The 5,419-nt window shown below is 33.8% G+C and overlaps 1 protein-coding gene across 1 annotated transcript in view; it reads left to right on the forward strand.

Moving 5' to 3' along the window:
- The first annotated feature begins 2,616 nt into the window (after positions 1-2,616).
- LOC111391616 (MOB kinase activator-like 1A) overlaps positions 2,617-5,419 on the forward strand; it is a 7,659-nt gene continuing 4,856 nt past the window's right edge. Inside the window, exons 1-2 of the mRNA XM_023016865.1 lie at positions 2,617-2,723; positions 4,230-4,338. The gene's annotated coding sequence lies outside the window, so the exon portion shown is untranslated. The remainder of the gene's footprint in view (positions 2,724-4,229; positions 4,339-5,419) is intronic.

Here is a 5,419-nt window from a genome sequence, read left to right on the forward strand (position 1 = left end):
GTTTTCGTTTTCGTTTTCGAATTGTTATTTGTTGTTATTGTTGATTTTTCTCATCTGGGATTCTCTGTATATTCTATTATTCTTTGACGGATATGTGATTTGATGGGAATTTTAAGACATAATATGAATTTTATTATATCAAAGAATGTATTTTTATTAGAGAATATGGCGAGGAGAGATCTAATTAGGGTTGGGATTTACTTGTTTGTACTTGTTTGTTATTCATTTGAAGATAAATATGAACAGAGGATTGAATTGTATGTTGGGAGGGGATAATATTGCAAGATACAAGTATTAAACTATTGAATATCATTTGACTGGATGATTGTGAAAACAGGATCAGGAGAGGGATTGCAAATTTATTTATTCGATTATGTGGCATATATTGTTGGAGCATGATCTATGATCAGTTAGTATGTTTTTTGTAATTAATTATATCTGTGATTGATTGTTTCACAGTGGTTATTATCCCTATTGAATTCCTTTACTGAGGCTATTTACGTTGGATGCTTTTTTTCAAACTAAAGCATCTTGCAGCCTAGTTTCATGAGATTTTCTGAATTTTTCTTCTTGCAACGTGGCACTAATATGCTCGTGGAACATCTTCTCGAATCAGAAAAATAGGAAGTAATGAGATTTACATGCTTTATCACGACTGTGATTGAATGAATGCATTAATATATTTTATTACCAATCCAATCATAGTCAACGAGCCTTATCATGTCCTATTGGTGCAGGGTTAACTTATATAACATTTTCCCGATCAGCTGAATTTGTTTAAACTAAACAACAATAAGTCTCTATCTGCAGTGCCCTAAACTCCTCCTTTTAATCTTGTTCCTGTTCAAATTGCTAGCTTCTATTGTAGTTAGTCCTATACTGTAATACTCAACTAGACCAACAGCTTACATGATGAATTAGTGTGGTGGAGGAGACCACAAAAATTCTCATATCCCTCCACCACAAATTTGTTCATTAGATATGTTTCTACCGGTGAATCCCTTAAAATGTTCTTTGGGGTTTTTAATGCAACTAGCCATCTTATGCGGCATCAAATTATTAAATCCATCTGTACCCCTATATTTTTTTTTTTTTTTTTTCCTTTTAAGTTGCTTTAATTTCACCTGTTAGGTTCCGCCCTCTTGTTGAACATTCATACCTCTATGTTATTTATTTTCCATTTTTTAATGATTTATCAATCACCTCCAACTTATGTTGCATGATTTGACCCCATTGAAGATGGACCCACTATTCTACCGATGCATTTGAATGAATTTTCCATCAAAAGGAATGGACACCTCATATATAATATACCGATGTTTATATCCCATGAGAGTGGATTTTGTTTTTCCATTCCTTAATAACTCATCAATCACCACCAACTTATGTTGCATGATTTGACTCCCACTGAAGATGGACCTGCTATTCTACACGATGCATTTGAATGAATTTTCCATCAAAAGGAATGGACACCTCATGGATAATATACCGATGTTTATATCCCATGAGAGTGGATTTTGTTGTTTACTTCTTAACGCATTTGAACACAAAGTGTTGTGTCATTTATGGGTACTCCCTAGCTAATCCTGCCCACTTCATGAGACCTATACATTTACTAGGACATGAGACTGACTAAAGAAACATGAGCAAAGTTGGTTAAGTTGTCTAATGATCTTAAACTTGATTATTGGAATGGTTTAGGTTAACATTTTTTTCTCTTTTTCAATTTGAATGAATTTAGAACTCTCACATGCTTCAAGGCATGCCAGGCATTCCTTAGTGTTGTCAAAGCTTATGCTTTAGGTGCCCCTTGTCCGCTTACACCTTAAGGTCCTTAACTTGTTGAGGCCAATGACTAAGTTGTGCCCTAAGTCTTGCCCTTACTAGATTTTTTTTACTGGCCTAAACCTTTTGTGCTGGTTTTGTAATATCCTGCATTGTCATGAAAGATTTTAGTGCAGTTTGGAACACAATACAAATCTATAACATTAAATTAAAACAATAGGAGATTACTGAAGATCCTATACGCCCTATCCTTTACTCTTGCACTGAAATGCACACCTATTTACTTATCTTAGACTTATATTAATGGATCAGTGTTCTTGTTTTGTGATTACTACTTTGTTTTATTATTTTTTACGTTGTCGATCCATTTATACTTTTAGTTTCAAATTTGGCCTTCAAGTTTGTTGCACGGTTTTATTATTGATTTTAGATGAATTTTGGCTTACCATGTGTCTTTTATTTTATTTTACTATTTGGAGGTTTACATGTGCCTTATGGATACAGTATTTAATCTTTTAAAACACTGGTTTGTTTCTAAGTAGAACCATTTTTGAAACTAGAGTCGAATAGTGATTCCATTTTTCAAAGTTCGTCAAAACACACAAGGTTGTGTTTATTGCTCTATGGTCTAGAAGTCTTCAAGAAATGGTCAGTCCGGTTATTTACATGGCTATGTTGCACTAATGGATGACAGAGGGATCTGGTTGATAAATGTAGGACATAAAAGGAGTTCATTGAGTGCAAATAACTTGACGGTCGGATATTATTACGATTTATGAACCTACAAAATATATTTTAAAGTAGCATTAAATGCGACCAGTGCTTGAAAATGCTATACTATTGTTTTCATCAATGACTTATATAGCTTGATTTGTAATTTCTGAAGCAGGAACCAAAGAACGTTCCGACCGAAGAAAAGCGCACCATCAGGCAGTAAGGTTGTCCCTATACTAAACAGCCATATACTCCTAAAGATGTTGTTTCAATTTTTCTGCTGTTTTCCTATTTTGCCTTGTGGAGTTCAGTCTCTTGTTCTATGTTGCCATCTTAAATTCCCAACTAAAAACCAGTGTTATGAAATCCAGACTGGACCAGCTGGTTTTACTGGAAAAACCAGGAACTGGACAGAACACAATTTTGTTTAGAGCTCAAAAATCAATTTGTAAACAACTGGTGTAAAGCCTGCTCACATGGTTGGTTAATGGCGAATTGATAGACTTGGATTCAGGTTTACCAATTTGGCTGGTTCTCATCCTTTGAAGCAAAAAGGCCATCCAAATGGGGAAAATGGACTAGAAGTAACAAGAAAGGGATAACAAGGCAGGAGAAGGTCACCTTTCCTGTCATCAGCTCCTTTGCTGGCACCTTCGTAGGTGAACAACTGTGAAATGAAATCTGAGATTCTTAATAATTATTGTATGAAAAACGAAGATAATGAATGGTGGGGAGGGGAAAAGATCCACTTAATAAAATATACAATATTCCCAATAAACATTTTGAAATGTCGGGGGAGAGTGAACAAATACACTTTTATCGACTTTTTAACTTCCCACTCTTCAATAACGATGAAATTGACATGAAACTAATGTTAGTTGAAAACAACTGTAGTATGTTAAATTTTACCTACAGTATTTAATAGCAATTTTTACTGAATTTGTTTCATGAATTTTACATATTATACTATAGTATTTAATTGTAATTGTTAATGAATTTATTTTGTTCAATATTTTTATAGTTAAATTTGAATTAATTTTTTATTTCTGGTTATACTCCAGTTCAACCTCGGTCGAACCGTTTGATCCTTTACTTTTTCCAGGGTTGATGCCCAGGCTCGTTTCAAAACATTGCTAAAAACTACATTAGTGCTCTGTTCTTTCATCTTGCTCAAGAATGAAATTGTTTGAACATTCCATACATCTCCCTGGTAGTTGATAAAGAAGCCGCTATTGATGAGTTACCATATTTGAGGAAGCACTGAAGCTATGTTTTAAGTTTCATTTGAAAGGATTGAGGAAAAGCTGGAAAATGGAATAAATTATGAGCGAGTCCTTTCCTATAAGCTGATGGTGGATTAGTGTTGTAAATTCATGTAATGGGGACTTGTTTTAACTGCTACTTTTATTTGGTGGTAAAATGAATTTATTACAGTGGGTCCACATGGTAGCATTTATTTCTGTTGATAAGGTGGAGCATCTGAAGTTCGGATGCGGAATTAAGATTATGACCTAAAATGATATTATGCAACCTGTTTGCTGTTAGTTCATCTTCCTTGATTCATCTCTTCTAAAGAATGATGGTGATATGCTCACATCTTTTTCTTCTTGTGTTAGCTAATTTGATTGCTCTTATTTCCAAATTCTACACGCGAAAACCTTTACTTAACAAATCATTTTCAAGACATACTGAATTCCTAATCCTTAATTTAACATTTTTATGTGTTTCAGGGGGCACAACTGAGAAAGCATATCGATGCAACTCTAGGCAGTGGAAACCTGAGAGAAGCTGTAAGGCTACCCCCTGGGGAGGATTTCAATGAATGGCTTGCCGTAAACAGTACTGTTTCTTTCTCACTGTCTATATGTGTTTGAACATCCACGCTTTAGTGTGTGTGCTCGAATCAATGCATTGGTGTAACCGATGTATTTAGATGCACAAAGAGTGTTAATGAGATGAACAAATTTGACGTAATGAATTGCCAATTGGGGTATGAAATTGCTATAGGAGTAGAAAGCATTAATAAAAGTTTATTTACTTATGATCAATGTTATGAAAACTGAACAGGACCGGTTCAACAGGAAAAACTGGGAATCGGTCCAAAATCTGGTTTAAAAACTGCATAAGTAGAACTGGTTAAAGGTCCAACCACTAACCAGCTGATCTATGACTTTTTTCACCAGTTCTGCCGACTGGCTTGGTTACTTTAAGGAAAAAAAAACTATTTTCCAACTTCCAGCATAAGGCAGGCGAGAAAAGTTGTTTGTCCATTTGTTGGCCTGGCCCATTTATAGCCTATATCTTCTATACTGTGTAAGAAAAATCGGATGGGGGATAAAAGAAGCTACGCCCTAGTACTGAGTTGAAATATAGTTGTAAAGAACTCTTGTAAAACTAATTTTAATTATACAAGTTGAATAACTTAAAAAGGTAGAAGTGTTATAAAAAGAAAAAAAAAATTATATGGAATATTTTTTGGTTATTATAAAAAATGGTGTGGTGTTCTATTATAATTAATCTTGTGATTTTATTTTCTTTCTTTCCATTTACAGTCCAATTTGCTTCATCTTGCTTATTTAATTTTATTTTAATAACACAGTAAAATACTATAAAAATATTAAGCAATTCACTGCCTGACAAAATAAAAATTCAAGTGTACACGAATTTAATCATTACCAGGTGCTTTTGTCTATATATTAAATAACTCTGAAAATTAACCTATTTTTACGGTATATAAATATATTTATTTATCATAACTGGTTCGACTGTGATTCGACCTTTTGCTTTTTGGGGCCAGTTTTCAAATCATAGCTTACAGTAACCTTTGGAACAACCCGAGCTCTTCTCTTTTTTCTCACCTTTACTTTTTTGGAGCCTATAGTATACAAGTTCCAATCAATTTGGGCCAAAAAAAAAAAAA

Source organism: Olea europaea, unplaced genomic scaffold (genome assembly GCF_002742605.1).
Source record: "Olea europaea var. sylvestris unplaced genomic scaffold, O_europaea_v1 scaffold809, whole genome shotgun sequence".
NCBI classification, from domain to species: domain Eukaryota; kingdom Viridiplantae; phylum Streptophyta; class Magnoliopsida; order Lamiales; family Oleaceae; genus Olea; species Olea europaea.